Below are 16,671 nucleotides of genomic sequence, written 5' to 3'. Positions count from 1 at the left end.
CCTAAACCTTTCATTACAGCCAGTAATTCCTGTGCAATCTCCTTTAGCCGGTTCTGGTTGTGATAGCAAGCAGATGATGCAGTGACTGCTGCGGGCGGGCGGGAAATGAGGAATGAATCAGTTCATTGGTTCCATCTTCACACAGAAATTATGTTTTGACCTGCTTGAGACAAATGCTCGTTTCGTAGCCTGGGTGAAAGGTGGCAGCGTGTCAGGCTGACAGATATAATGGACCCCTTCAATAGCTTTTGCATCAAATTTATGTTAGCTGCATCTTTGTGAGGCAGGGATTAATTTCTAGCTCCAGTTGAAAGGGTTACCGAGTTCCTTTCGGGAACTAAAATCAGTGGGGAGTAATTACTACAGAGCGGGGGACAGTTCCTAAGAACTGCCATCCCCTGGGGGGAATTGCACAGGCTGGGTTCAAGAAACCCAGGAGACAAAGAAAGAGTTTGGGGCATAAAGAGTTGGCCCGAGCTGGCTGCATGACTCATTCCGGTCTAAAAACGGACATGAGATTGTAACCAAGAGGGCAAAATCCATCTGGCAGGGTTTGAAGGACTGGAACCCCTTTGAAACTGAAGATTAGGTGTGATGTGAAGAGCTCAATCTACTTAGCTTAACAAAGAAAAGGTTCAGGGGTGACTTGATCACAATCTGTAGGTGTCTACATGGGGAACAAGTATTTAATAATGGGCTCTTCGGTCTAGCAGAAAAAGGACAGAGATGATCCAATAGTTCTAAGTTGAAGCTAGACACATTCAGATGGGACAGAAGGTGTAAATTTCTAACCCAGAAGGTAAATAACCGTTGGAACAATTTACCGAGGGTCTTGGTGGATTCTCCGTCACTGATGATTTTAATATCAAGACTGGACGTTCTCCTGAAAGCTCTGCTCTAGGGATTACTGTGGGGCAGGTCTCTGGCTGTGCTCTGCAGGAGGTCAGATGGGATGATCACAGGAGTCCTCTCTGGTCTTGGTCCTTGGTCCATGAACCTGCCAGGGGCTCCTCGTGGAAGATGGTGACCCCTGGTAAGCTAGCGTGTGCTGAGGTGGCGTACTGTTTTCAGTAATGCTTTTGTGCTAAAATAAATGTCCTGTTTCTCTGAGATCCGGGAACCTGTCTCTGTCCCTGAGAGAGAGCGACGTGCTGGTGCTGGAACAAAGTCAGACTGGCTGGGATAATCGCAGTGAATTGCAGGGGCACTGGAGTCCTAAACCACTGGCAGGACATTCTTTCTGAGGGCATTTCTACGCTGCAGTTAGACAGCTGTGGCTGCTCCAGGCCAGCTGCCTTGGGCGTGCGGGGGGTCTGGCTAAGGGGATGTTTGACTGCCGGGTAGACACTCGCAGAGCCCAGGCTCCAAATACCACAATTACACAGCCCCTTTGCCTGTGCCATGCGAGCCCATGTCAGCTAGCATGAGCCAGCCGTGGGGGTCTAACTGCGGTGTAGATGTACCCCAAGACTCTGGAACTCGCCCTCCTGCGTGGTCCAAATTCGCTGACTACCCAGGCATGCTGCAGAAGGCCCCACTTCAGCTGGGTTTTTGGGGAGGGCACAGCTCCCACAGTGACGGAAGGGTGGACAGGAATGTGTTGTGGGTGTCTGGCCGAGTTATTCTGTGAATAGTTATGTTGATGCTCCTGGGGTTTTGCCAGAGTATTAGCTATGCATTAGAGAACTATTATTATCTACATTGACATATATAGGCCTGGGTGGATCCCCATTGACAAACTTGCAGTCAAATGCTGAAGTCCTTCTTTATATACAAAAATCACAGCCCACTTGACAGGGCGCTCTGCCTGAGGGAAGATTGTGTAGGATGAGTTTTTGCTAATTGTTGGTACAAACAATGTGCCTCACCCAAGGTGAGTGTGCAGAGAAATGGGCGGAAGAGGATTCCCTTAGGGCTACCCGTGTCTTCGCTCTGGGTGCTGGGAGAGATATGGAAGCTGCCTGCCAAATACTGCCTCCCCCCCCTTCCTCCAGGAGGGGCCGTGTCGGGATGCGGTAGCGGTGGGCAGTGTGCAGAGAGGGGGTGAGCAGGAGGAACCATGCCACCATGCTGCGTGCCAGTCAGTACGGTGAGGCACCCGTCCCCTGTAATGGGCTGCAGGAGATTATTCCTCATCCTTCCCTAGGGCAAGGGGGTGCTGCTGATGTGCTAATCCTCAGCCAAGCGTCTCGGAGGTACAGCGCTTCCGGGAGCACCAGGCCTCACTCACCGGCTCTGGCTCAGGGCTGGGCCTACTGCTGCAAACTAGCCCTGTCCAAGTGCAATTTTCACAGCAGCTTTTGGGCCCAAAGATCAGGGCCCCCCGGGGGGGCAAGTGGAGCAATTTGCCCCAGGTCCCGAGCCCTGGCCCGGCAGCAGTCTGGGTCTTCGGTGGCATCTCGGCAGTGGAGGTCCCTTCAGTGCTGCCAAAGACGCAGAGTGACTGAAGGGCTTCCCCCCCCCCACCAAAATGCCGCTGAAGACCCAGACCACCACCACTTGAGAATAAGCACCTCAGCTCTCCTGCTTTGCCCCAGCCCCCTGAATCCTCTGGACAGCCCTGCCAAATATTGAAAGCTTACGTGGCAGTATGGGATGATGATGGCAGAGGATGTGGCTGCCTTGGAGAGCAGGCAGCACTAGGCCACTTGGGAATCTCATGACCCAGGAAGGAATTTGGCCACTTCACTGGAGTTAACACCCCGAGACTTGCGAAAACTCTTACGGAATCGTTAACGAACACAGGTGGTCAGGAGAGCTCATGTGAAAGCTAGCTCTGCCAGCCTCCCTCCCACCATCCGAGGGAGGGAAATCTGCACTGTACTCCCCTTTTGTGAGGTATTAAGGCCTAGGTTTGAATAGCAGACACAGATTTCTACCATTTATGTTAAAGAACTAATCACATTAGCTGCCAGCTGCAATAGGTTGTTATCCTCCAGTTGATTAGCCACTACAGAAAGGCACCTCACTCACTTTACAAGTACCCTAAACTGCTCAGATCAGTGTCAATGAAGAGTAATTCCATGGAACAGAATGAAGTTACTCTAGGGAGAAGGGAATCCAGCTATTTCATCGCAGCTGTACATTTTTTACTCTTGAAATAAACAAATGATTGGGCAAGTGGAAAAAAATTAAATCTATTGCACTGTTAAAAGAATTCAGTATACAAAACCTGTCTGTATCCCAGAGAGTTCCTAGATTTCCAATGGGCAGCAGAATTGCAAAGCCTGAGTGCTGTGATTGGAGTTCACTGCTAGGACCAGAACCTCAGCTGGCAGCAATTGAAATCAATAAAGCTGCCCTGATTTACACCAGCTGAGAAATTAGCTTGTGAGCTAGACTAGCCACAGGCTCAGGAGGGATTGCTCAGTGGTTTGAGCATTGGCCTGCTAAACCCAGGGTTTGTGAGTGCAATCCTTGAGGGGGCTGTTAGGGAACTGGTGTAAGAATCTATCTAGGGATTGGTCCTGCTTTGAGCAGGGTGGGGACTAGATACCTCCTGAGGTCCCTTCCAATCCTGATAATCTATGATTCTATCCAGGAATAGCCTCCTCCTCTACAGAATTGCAGGCTCTGGGCTTGCTATTTGGGAGCTGAGGGGCAGAGCCTGTGTAGCTAGAGAGAAACATCACAGGAGGCCCAGAATCAGATCCTCCCCCTCCCGCACAAGACAACCCCCTCACCCCACCTCTTCAAGGGTTTCAATTTAATTTTCTCAGGTTTCCTATGCAGCTAAAACCCAAACCCATTATCAGTATGTTGCCAAGTCCCTGCCTTTCAAAAGCATGGGGCTAGCTCCAAAGAAAGCATATCATTTAAAGAGAGATATTTGACTGGTGGGGAGGAAGGAGGTTTTTAGTCCCCTTGTACTTGAGGACTAGAGAAGCCCTTTGGTTTTTAAAATGAAAGCTGAGAGCCTCATGCCATCCTATGACACTAAGAACTGGGACTTTAAGAAAGACACTAAACATTACAATCTTGCTGTAAAAATCCCAAGAGCTGGTACAGTGCATTATGGAGCCTGCCTTCAGTGGGCTTAGATCCTCAAACAGACACAATCTAGCAGTGAAGCAAGCCAACCAACCAACACAGCTATTCCCCCCACCAGAAGGGCTCAACCTCTTTTGAAGGTTTTGAGCTTAACAAGGTCAGCTGCTTCTGCTTGCTTCCCAGCTGGAGGCATTAATGCTGAATACCTCAACTGGCATTTAACTCCTACAGGCCGCCAGTATTGCCTGTCTCAATGGGGTGCTGGCTAGAGATGCTACTGGAATGGGATAGGGCCTATGGGAGTTAGGTGCCTAAGTCCCTCTGTGGATTGGGGCCTATGACTCCAGAAGAGCTGTATTCTCCCTCTTTTGCCTGTGATAGGGGTTCTCATTTTGTCTCTGGAATACTTTGCCAAGTCTGTGTAATATCACATTGCAATAGAAGGTTTTAACATCACCATGTGCTCTCAAGATGGAATGGCTGTGGGATTAGGGCTCTAGGCTGGTATTGGGGAGACCAAGAGTCTAGCAGAGGGCAATAAAAATGATTAGGGGGCTGGAGCACATGATTTATGAGGAGAGGCTGACAGAACTGGGATTATTTAGTCTGCAGAAGAGAAGAATGAGGGGGTGGGTGATTTGATAGCTGCTTTCAACTACCTGAAAGGGGGTTCCAAAGAGGATGGATCTAGACTGTTCTCAGTGGTGGCAGATGACTGAACAAGGAGCAATGGTCTCAAGTTGCAGTGGGGGAGGTCTAGGTTGACTATTAGGAAACACTATTTCACTAGGGGGAGGATGAAGCACTGGAATGGGTTACCTAGGGAGGTGGTGGAATCTCCTTCCTTAGAGGTTTTTAAGATCAGGCTCAACAAAGCCCTGGCTGGGATGGTTTAGTGGTGGTGGTCCTGCTTTGAGCAGGGGGTTGGACTAGATGCCTCCTGAGGTCCCTTCCAACCCTGATATTCTGATTCGGGTCCATTCCCTGTTTGCCTTGGCCCTCTCGTGTGACCTTAGCTAAGTCACTTACAGTAAAGCTCTGAAAAGCACCTCAGTCCTGCTGACTTTCAATGAGATTTAGGCTTTTTGGTGCCTCAGTCACTTCTGAAAATGGGGCTGCAGCCTGGTACCTCACTTAAGGCATTTGCAAATCTGACCCTTCATGCCCTGAACTCTTCAGTGAAATGAGAATAAAGGCACAGTCCTAACTCACAGATTGAATATATCAAAGATTTCAAGATGCTCAGATACTATGGGGCTGGGGCCAGATAAGTATTCCCCAATGTGGAGGAGGGTATGGATGACTCCTCGCCCCCCACCCAGTGAGAAATCACATAAACTCGACACAGTGAAAAACATCCCATAAGCTTTTAAACAAGTAACCTCATGATATGCGGGGGGGGTCATCAGACCTGAGTCAGGGAGGGATAGCTCAGTGGTTTGAGCATTGGCGTGCTAAACTGTGGGTTGTGAGTTCAATCCTTGAGGGGGCTATTTAGTGAACTGGGGTATAAATCTGTCTGGGGGTTGGTCCCCCTTCAAGCAGGGGGTTGGACTAGATACCTTCCAACTCTGATATTCTATGATTTGTGAACATCTGGGGTTGGCAAAAGCACTAGCAGATAGTCTCCAGCCTTCCAGATCCTCTCTCAAACTGCCGCCACTGAACCCATTGGGTAAAATTAATTCCCAGTGTAAGCACACTGGCACATCTTCCTTTCTGGGTCAAAACTTGGCTTGGAGAGGGGATGGTTTTGTTTTTTCATTTTTTTTCAACATTTTATTAATTTCCTCTATTTTGTCTTTGGGCCATGGTGGATTAGAGGTCAGAAGGGGGATCCCCCATATGGAAGTAAAGCCTAGAGCTGCCATGTAATCCTTTCAGTCCTCTCTGCAGAGATTCAGGCAAAGGGTGCTGCTTTAAGAAACTCTAAAGATTGTGTGTGGGAGTGGGTGGGTGGGAATCATGGCTCCCTGAACTCTTGTGGAATTTTGCTACTGATTCTTGTGGAGTCAGGATTACAGCCCAGATGATTTGGCCACCCTTATTCAGGAGAAGAATGGAACATTTTTTCCAAAGTGCAACTTTTGTGGAAGGTTTATAGTGTAGTTTTTAATCTTGACACCCAGAGGAAATGACTTTACTAGCCCTACGTGTTTGAATTTGAATTTTCCATGTATTATCTGGGGCAAACAGAACAGAATGTGAAACCTGCCTACACCATGGTTGATGCCTCAGTGCAGCGGTGCCTTGCAGCTATCGTGTGTACGGACAGAGAATGATTTCCCAGCGAGAGGCGAATTTGCTGGGTGGTGACGAGAGGGAGGATTAAGGAAACACCAGGACAGGGGAACTCTCATGAACTCTCATTTTAATATCTCACATGTACAACCGGAGACTGAAGCAAGAAGCAGAGTGATAAAATTATCCCAGCATCAAGGTACAAATTGTATTTCTCACACGCGCTGATAACAACGTCAGAGATACAAGGGCAATTGAGAAGAGAATGGGGAATCTGCAGTAGCCGACAGTGAAAGCAGAACATGCAAAGCTTTACAAATTCAAGACAAGCTCAGGAGAACACGCAGGGAGCTGGCAATGGGTTTGACATTCTGTGCATTTTTGTCTCGATTCGTGTTGAGTCCAGTTACTTCAGCTTCTGGCAGGGCACTTTGCAGATCTGCTGCTGCTGCTGCTGCTGCTGCTGTGGTTTCCCATGGCAAGACCCTCCGCTGTGGCAAGAAGACTCTCCGCTGTGGCAAGATGATCCTCCCCCATGACAAGACGAACCTCCACCACTATGGCAAGAAGACCCTCCGCTGTGGCAAGATGATCCTCCACTACCATGGCAAGAGGATCTGCTGCTGTGGCAGGTGTCTTGTTTGTGGCACTGGTCTTTCTCCTGGTGGGAGCACATCTTTCTGCAGCTTGGGTAACCCTGAAAGAAAGAGACAGCCATCCCTCAGTGCTTGTGAACACAAGAGGGACCTTTGTGGAGATCCCACTTCCTTCCAACGCAGATTACACAAGAATTTGCTTTATGAAATGTTGACTGGAGAAGCCAGGAGGCTTTTCAGCCTGAAAGTTCTGATCCCCAAGGAGGAGATGAGAAGTTATCTAGGAGGCTCCCATCTCACCCATCCCATCCCCTGGTAGAGAGAGAAATAGATAATGCAAGAACTACGTAGATAAGCTTCTCTCCCTTTCTTCTATAGCACCATAACGCTGTCTGCTCTTCCCTTTGGGCGTTGCAATATTTAGCAGATTCTCCATAACAAGGGGCCCAAATTAGAAGTGAAAAGGCTCAAGTAATCAGTGAGAAGTTGGTGTGCACAATTAAAGCCCAGAGCCAGATTCAGTGCACCACATCCTCAGCTGGTGTCTATCAACTCAGATCCATTAAAATGTAGCCCCTTATATTTTTCCCAGTTATTTGTATTTAGTATTTGTCCTGTATTATCGCTGAGGTCCCCTATCATCGCCCAAGGCCCCAGGGTGGTAGATGCTGTGCAACCACAGAACACAAATATGGTCTCTACTCTGAAGAGCTTTGTAGTCTAGGTAGAAGACAAGAGATGAGGAGTAGCTATACCAGATGAGGAGCATAAAATAACAATGCAAAAATTTTGGTCAGGATGAAGTTTTCCAGCTGAAACTACAAATAATGTTATTTTTCATTAATAGCCAAAGAGAATCAGCATAATCGGACTTACCCTATTCACCACCAGGAACGTGCGAAGAGAACTGAAGTGAAGTGAGTGAAGAGCTGTGGGGTGCCAGACCTTTTATACCATGTTGGATCTATCCTTCTGGAAATGAGACACAAGCTGGTGATAGTGACTTGTTTGTTCATCATCTCAAGCCTGCACTAATTACCGAAAATATTGCTTTGCTGGTCTGACTCATGGTTGTATCAGTAGATCAATATGTCTCCTGTCTGCCATCTATATTTCTGATTGGTGCATGAAAATGTTAATTCCAGCCACACCTGGAGTGACTTAAAGGCAAGTCTGGGGAAAAACAAGTGTAATGTTCATTGCGGATTTGCAAAGTCTCTCTGTTCTGGTTATGGATTCAAATGCCAGAATTTTTGGGGAGTTCAAACACTACTATGTTGGGCAGCAGCATAAAATCAAAACTCTAGAGAGACAATGCTAGAGAGAGAGAAGCAATTTAAGAGTTTGCTTATATAAAAAAAAAAAGGAACCAAAAAATTGGTGTTACGTTATATCTGTGAGGGTCTAGGCTTTCTGGGGGCATAACAGAATGTTAAATATGTGAGCAGGTTATATTATGTCTATTGAATTTTGCTATCTTATATAAATGCAACAGAAGGATGTTGTAATAAGTCGCATCCCAAGAGGGGGCATTTGGATAGGACAATATGTTTACGTATGGAATGATGTCTAGGAATTAAGGCCCAGATTTTTATAGGTTTCTAACCCCGGGACAGCAAATATTTACTCAGGCGTCCTAATAGGAAAAGTCATGAGCAGGTCATGTTCCATCAATTCTTGTTTATTGCCCATGGCCTGTCTGTGACTGTTAGTCAAAATACCCACGACTAAATCTTAGCCTTAATCACTGGAGATGTCCTTTCACCAGGAAGCCAGGCTTGCAGAAGAGAATGGGTGCACAAGGCAGCCCAGATTCAGCTCCCATGAAGCACTGCAGCAGCGTTACAGAACAGAAATATACCAGTTATAATCTACCAAGGAAACCTTCAGACTTTCCACAGAAAAACCTCCCATTTCCTGATCAACTCTACTTAACGGCTATTCTCCCTTTAATCGCCCTTTATAAACCAATTGTACATGGAACTTCATTAGAAACCTACACAAATCTGGGCCTTAATTCCTAGTTATCATTCCATATGTAAACATACTATCGTGCTCAAAGACCCCCTCTTGGGATGCTACTTATTACAACATCCCTTCTGTGGCATTTATATAAGAAAGCAAAACTCAACTTTTTGGTTCCTTTTTTTGATACAGTCAAACTTACTGCTGCCCTTCACCATTGTGTTTGAACTCCCTGAGAATTTTGGGGTTTCAAACAATTAACAGAGCAGTGACACTTTGCAAACCCATGATGAACATCGCGCCTGTTTTTCCCCATACCTGCCTTTAAGTCACTCCAGGTGTGGCTGGAATTAACATTTTCATGCACCAATCAGAAATATGAATGGCAGACAGGAGACATATTGATCTACTGATACAACCATGAGTCAGACCAGCAAAGCAATATTTTCGGTAATTAGTGCAGGCTTGAGATGATAAACAAACAAGTCACTATCACCAGCTTGTGTCTCATTTCCAGAAGGATAGATCCAACATGGTATAAAAGGTCTGGCACCCCACAGCTCTTCACTCACTTCACTTCAGTTCTCTTCGCACGTTCCTGGTGGTGAATAGGGTAAGTCCGATTATGCTGATTCTCTTTGGCTATTAATGAAAAATAACATTATTTGTAGTTTCAGCTGGAAAACTTCATCCTGACCAAAATTTTTGCATTGTTATTTTATGCTCCTCATCTGGTATAGCTACTCCTCATCTCTTGTCTTCTACCTAGACTACAAAGCTCTTCAGAGTAGAGACCATATTTGTGTTCTGTGGTTGCACAGCATCTACCACCCTGGGGCCTTGGGCGATGATAGGGGACCTCAGCGATAATACAGGACAAATACTAAATACAAATAACTGGGAAAAATATAAGGGGCTACATTTTAATGGATCTGAGTTGATAGACACCAGCTGAGGATGTGGTGCACTGAATCTGGCTCTGGGCTTCAATTGTGCACACCAACTTCTCACTGATTACTTGAGCTTTTTCACTTCTAATTTGGGCCCCTTGTTATGGAGAATCTGCTAAATATTGCAACGCCCAAAGGGAAGAGCAGACAGCGTTATGGTGCTATAGAAGAAAGGGAGAGAAGCTTATCTACGTAGTTCTTGCATTATCTATTTCTCTCTCTACCAGGGGATGGGATGGGTGAGATGGGAGCCTCCTAGATAACTTCTCATCTCCTCCTTGGGGATCAGAACTTTCAGGCTGAAAAGCCTCCTGGCTTCTCCAGTCAACATTTCATAAAGCAAATTCTTGTGTAATCTGCGTTGGAAGGAAGTGGGATCTCCACAAAGGTCCCTCTTGTGTTCACACGCACTGAGGGATGGCTGTCTCTTTCTTTCAGGGTTACCCAAGCTGCAGAAAGATGTGCTCCCACCAGGAGAAAGACCAGTGCCACAAACAAGACACCTGCCACAGCAGCAGATCCTCTTGCCATGGTAGTGGAGGATCATCTTGCCACAGCGGAGGGTCTTCTTGCCATAGTGGTGGAGGTTCGTCTTGTCATGGGGGAGGATCATCTTGCCACAGCGGAGAGTCTTCTTGCCACAGCGGAGGGTCTTGCCATGGGAAACCACAGCAGCAGCAGCAGCAGCAGCAGCAGATCTGCAAGGTGCCCTGCCAGAAGCTGAAGTAACTGGGCTCAACACGGATCGAGACAAAAATGCACAGAATGTCAAACCCATTGCCAGCTCCCTGCGTGTTCTCCTGAGCTTGCCTTGAATTTGTAAAGCTTTGCATGTTCTGCTTTCACTGTCGGCTACTGCAGATTCCCACTTCTCTTCTCAATTGGCCTTGTATCTCTGACATTGTTATCAGTGTGTGTGAGAAATACTATTTGTACCTTGACGCTGGGATAATTTTACCCCTCGGCTTCTTGCTTCAGTCTCCGGTTGTACATGTGAGATATTAAAATAGAGAGTTCACGAGAGTTCCCCTGTCCTGGTGTTTCCTTAATCCTCCCTCTCTTGTCACCACCCAGCAAATTCGCCTCTCGCTGGGAAATCATCCTCTGTCCGTACACACGATAGCTGCGAGGCACCGCTGCACTGAGGCACCAACTGGTGCTGTAGCCAGGTTCCACATTCTGTTCCCCCTTCTGACCTCTAATCCTCCCCAGCCCAAAGACAAAATAGCGGAAATGAATGAGGGGATTCAGGTGCTTGCTGCAGGGGATCTCAGCCCCACATTTACCCCCCACTGCCTAAAGCCCATTCCAGTCCTTTCTCCCCAGTCCCCACCCTCAGCCCTGCCCCCACATCTCAGTCCCCATCTGCCACCTGACTTCTGTCCCTTCTCTTGCCGTTCACCTTCCCACACCCGATGTTGCAGAAAGGAGAGAGGCAGGTAGAGCAATGGGGGGCTGTGGGGACCAGAGGAGACTGAAGCTGTTGGGGTCCTTCTCCTGCCCCCTCTCATCTTTGAGTGTTCTGTAGGCTCATGAGAACAGAGGATGGAGCACTGCCCACCTCTGGCTGCTCCCCTTTGTCTCCTATTTCCCAGGAAGCAGGGCAGTCGGCCAGGCAGCTAATCAGAGTGAGGGGATTCCGCGAGGGAGGCCTGAAATTCCAAAAAGGACTGGAGCAAGAATCCCCTAAAGAGACAGGCTCCAGCCCCAGCCAGAATCCCACAAGTGGGGGAAAAGTCACCCCACCCTGGCAGCACCGTGACAGCAGCAAGGAGAGACCCGTTGGTTAAGCAACCAATGGGCATTTGACATCAAGGATGCTCCAAGATTTTAAATCAATCCCCTTTCTTCCCTGGGGGGGTTGTAGCACCGTTGAAATGGCTGGGGATGTGAAACATCAGGGATGGAGATGGTCCCTCTCTGCTGGAGGAGATTCAGGATCCTCAGGCACAGAGCAGCTGTGATAGCCCGAGCTCAAGCCCTCCATCCCCACAATTCTCTGTTAAAATCTCCTCTCCAGTTCTTCTGTATTTACCCTGCCCCGGAGCAAATGCCACAGCAACGTTCTGCCACTTCCCAGCTCAGTTCACCCCTCTGCACCACAACTCCCCTTCTTCAAAATGGCGATAATATAACACATCGTCTCTCATGGCCTGGGGCTTTCTTGTGTGTTGAGACCCCAGGGTCTTGGGGCTAGCGGCTGCTTCTCGCCAGGTTCAGCGTTAAAGTGGAAAAGGAGAAAGCCAAGCCAGGGCACCATTCAGGCATTATGCATTCCTCTCAGTAGAGATTTCCCTCTTAGGAAACACAGCCTGAACAAAGAGTTCTCTAAGGCCCTGATTTAAAGGCATTTAGGCACCTACCACAGCTGGCCACCTAAATATCTTCAGAAATCTACAGCTACATTCCCATGTATTAGACTGCACAGAATCATGCTATCACACGATAACATTCCCGTGGGGGAACCTACTTCACAACATCTCTCTTTGGCCACGTTTATGTGAGATAGGAACATTGACCATGGACACTGTAACCTGCTTCCATAGTTAACATCTATTGCAACCCAAAAAAGTCTAGAGCATCAGAAATATAACTTAACACCCACCCTTTTTTTGTTCGTTTGCTTGTGTTCTGTTGTTTTGTTTTCGTTAACTCGGACATCATTGGTTTGGCAACGGAGATACAGGCCTCTGAGTTTGGGAGGGTCGCTCTTTCCTGCTCTGTTATTGTACAAGGTCACACACATTCCTTGTAGGCGAGAGTCTGTTCCAATATCTATGGGTCACTGCTTGGCCTGGGTTCCTTCCACATCCTGCTGATCAAGGCACAGCCACATGCTTATTTTACCATCCTTCACGTTTGTGCTTATGTCTTGTGTTCATGGTGGGCATGCACATTTGCAGTTCCAGTGAAATATAGACCCATCTGCTCTACATCTATAGTGCTGGCTTCCGAGTCCTGGGGAAATTGTTTGATCCTGAGAGAGCTTCCTGGTTGTCATTCTGGGAAGTCTTTAGCCTGTCTGTCAGAGAAGAGATTGGCCTTTGTGAGTCTCTCTTCCTTTCTGTCTCTTCCTCCTTCCATCACTGCTGCTTGTAGTAATGGTGGGGCTACAGGCACCAAGCAACAACTGTTTCTTCAGATCAAGCTTGTGATGGGCTGGACATCTGGGATGTCACTGGTGTGCTGGGGCGCCACTGAGTCAGACTATTCTGACACCCGGGGCCCCCTTTTACCTGGTATTGCTGGCTAAGCTCCCCAGCCTTTTCCAGCCAAGCATACAGGAAGGAGCACATCCAGCTGCACAGAGACAGAGATCTGGTCTGGGACGACTCAGCTTACGGGGCTTGCCACAGCACCCAGATGCCCACCTCTCTTTGGAGTACAAACCTAACATGATATGAAATTCACCTCTTCCCTCAATGCAGAGTAGGGTACGCATAAGTCTTCACCCCCTGGTCCCCAAGTTAGAAGTCACATAAACTGGAGAAGCACCTGAATCCCCTCACTCTCTACATTGGGCAGAGCTGGTAACATGATTTGTTTCCCAGACATGGGAGTGGAGGGGGTGGGGACGCAGGGGGAGTTCGGCGAGCAACAGACAGAGTGAAAAACATCCCATAATTTTTAAAAAACGTAACCTCATGATATTGGGGGGTGTCACGGAGTCACCGGGCGATGCTCTGGAACTGCTCCCCACCAAGCCAATCAGGACTTTGGGGAGCCTCCTCTCCCTTGGAGCAGACTTGTTCAGGGCAAGAAGCTCACACAGCTTCACCTCCTGGGTCTCTCCTTGGAGCATTCAGCATCCTCTGCCCCTCCGTGCGCTTCCCACAGCGAGCCCACCCCAGCGGGGTCCTGGGGAAGCCACAGGGTCCTGCACCCCCACTTCGCAGTCAGACGTGACTCTCAGCCGGCCAGTAACACAGAGGTTTATTCGATGACAAGAACAGGGTCTAAAACAGAGCTTGTAGGTACCACGAACCGGACCCCTAGGCCGGGTCCATTTTGGGGGTCAGTGAACCAGACCCCGCACGTCTGCCCTCAGCCAGCTCCAGACTAACTACCCCTTCCAGCCCCTCCTTCTGCTCGGCTCCTTTCCCGGGCCAGGAGGTCACCTGATCCCTTTGTCTCCAACACCTTCAGCTGGCACCTTTGCAGAGGAGGGGCCCAGGCCATCAGTTGCTAGGGGACAGAGTGTCAGGCATTTAAGTGCACTGGCCCTTTGCTCTTCAGCAATCACACACCCTTATCCCACCACCTAGACACTTAAGAACTGCATAGGGGACACTGAGGCACCAACACAGTATTCAGAGGAAACATCAAGAACATTCCTAGTTCATCACAGGGGGCCTGTGTAATGATTTGTGAATATTTTGGGTTGGCAATACCATTAGCGGATGGTCTCCAGGCTTCTGGATTCCTTTTTCCTCCCACCTATCCAAACTGCCACCGCTGAAAGCATCTTCCTCCAGCCCCGCCCTGATCAGAACACACTGTCTGCAAAACCCCTCACGAGTTTGAACCCATTGGGTCAAATTAATTCCTGGTGTAACAACACTGGCACTACTTCCTTTCTGGGTCAAAACTTCGCTTGGACAGGGAGTGGCTTTGTTTTTTCCCTTTTTTTTACGTTGTATTAATTTCCTCTATTTTGTCTTTGGGTTGGGGAGGGTTAGAGGTCAGAAGGGGGATCCCCCACACGGAATTAAAGCCCAGAGCCACCATTTAATGACTTTACTAGCCCTGCATGTTTGAATTTGAATTTTCCATATTTTATCTGGGGCAAACAGAGCTGAATGTGGAATCTGGCTACAGCAGCAGTTGGTGTCTCATGGCAGCGGTGCCTCGCAGCTATCGTGTGTACGGACAGAGGATGATTTCCCAGGGAGAGGTGAATTTGCTGGGTGGTGACAAGAGAGGGAGGATTAAGGAAACACCAGGACAGGGGAACTCTCATGAACTCTCCATTTTAATGTCTCATATGTACAACCGGAGACTGAAGCAAGAAGCCGAGTGGTAAAATTATCCCAGCATCAAGGTACAAATTGTATTTCTCACATGTGCTGATAACAATGTCAGAGATACAAGGCCAACTGAGAAGAGAAGTGGGAATCTGCAGTAGCCGACAGTGAAAGCAGAACATGCAAACTTTACAAATTAAAGGCAAGCTCAGGAGAACACGCAGGGAGCTGGCAATGGGTTTGACATTGTGTGCATTTTTGTCTCGATTTGTGTTGAGTCCAGTTACTTCAGCTTCTGGCAGGGCACCTTGCAGATCTGCTGCTGCTGCTGTGGTTTCCCATGGCAAGACCCTCCGCTGTGGCAAGATGATCCTCCCCCGTGGCAAGATGAACCTCCACCACTATGGCAAGAAGACCCTCCGCTGTGGCAAGATGATCCTCCACTACCATGGCAAGAGGATCTGCTGCTGTGGCAGGTGTCTTGTTTGTGGCACTGGTCTTTCTCCTGGTGGGAGCACATCTTTCTGCAGCTTGGGTAACCCTGAAAGAAAGAGACAGCCATCCCTCAGTGCTTGTGAACACAAGAGGGACCTTTGTGGAGATCCCACTTCCTTCCAACGCAGATTACACAAGAATTTGCTTTATGATATGTTGACTGGAGAAGCCAGGAGGCTTTTCAGCCTGAAAGTTCTGATCCCCATGGAGGAGATGAGAAGTTATCTAGGAGGCTCCCATCTCCCCCATCACATCCCCTGGTAGAGAGAGAAATAGATAATACAAGTACTACGTAGATAAGCTTCTCTCCCTTTCTTCTATAGCACCATAACACTGTCTCTGCTCTTCCCTTTGGGCGTTGCAATATTTAGCAGATTCTCCATAACAAGGGGCCCAAATTAGAAGTGAAAAGGCTCAAGTAATCAGTGAGATGTTGGTGTGCACAATTAAAGCCCAGAGCCAGATTCAGTGCACCACATCCTCAGCTGGTGTCTATCAACTCAGATCCATTAAAATGTAGCCCCTTGTATTTTTTCCAGTTATTATTTGTATTTAGTATTTGTCCTGTATTATCGCTGAGGTCCCCTATCATGGCCCAAGGCTCTGTTGTGCCAGCTGTTGTGCCACCACAGAAGACAAGAATGGTCCCTACCCTGTAGATTATTGCAATTTAGGTAGAAGACAAGGTACGGGGAGTGGCTATAATGGATGTGGAGCATAAGGTAACAATGCAAAAATATTGGTCAGGATGAAGTTTTCCAGCTGAAACTACAAATAATGTTATTTTCCATTAATAGCCAAAGAGAATCAGCATAATCGGACTTACTCTATTCACCACCAGGAACGTGCGAAGAGAACTGAAGTGAAGTGTGTGAAGAGCACTGGGGTGCTAGAGGTTTTATACTATATCTTATCTATCTGTCAGGAAATGAGACACAACCTGGCAATCTTGACTTTTTTGTTTATCATCTCAAGCCTGTGCAATTACTCAAAATATTGCTCTGCTGGTTTGACTCATGGTTTTGTAGGTAGATCAATAGCTCTCCCGTATGTCCGGTTTTTACTCAGTGCTCCATGAAATTGTCAATTCCACGCACACCTGATGTGACAAACAGGCAGGCATAAGGAATAAAGGAGGTTCTGTTTGGATTTGGGTTTGCTATAACTCATTGATCTGGTTGTCGAAACCCCTGAATGTTAGGAAAGTTCAGATACTGCGGTGATGGGCATTAATTTAAATTAATAAGTTAGACAGAAGGAGTTAGGGAGATAGGCAGAGTCAGCTGACATGTCTGTCAATTAAAAGAAACAAACAAAGAACCCAAAGAGTTGGTGTTAGTTTATATCAGCGACGATCAAAAGCTGAGGGCTGTGTAAGAGAATGTTAAGTATGTAAGCAGGTTATGGAACTGATGTGTCATTTTGCAATCTCATGTTAATGTGATTAAAGGGATGTTATGATAAGTAATA

This window comes from Gopherus flavomarginatus, chromosome 20 (assembly GCF_025201925.1).
Source record: "Gopherus flavomarginatus isolate rGopFla2 chromosome 20, rGopFla2.mat.asm, whole genome shotgun sequence".
In the NCBI taxonomy this organism is placed as follows: domain Eukaryota; kingdom Metazoa; phylum Chordata; order Testudines; family Testudinidae; genus Gopherus; species Gopherus flavomarginatus.
This window is presented reverse-complemented; position numbering follows the sequence as displayed.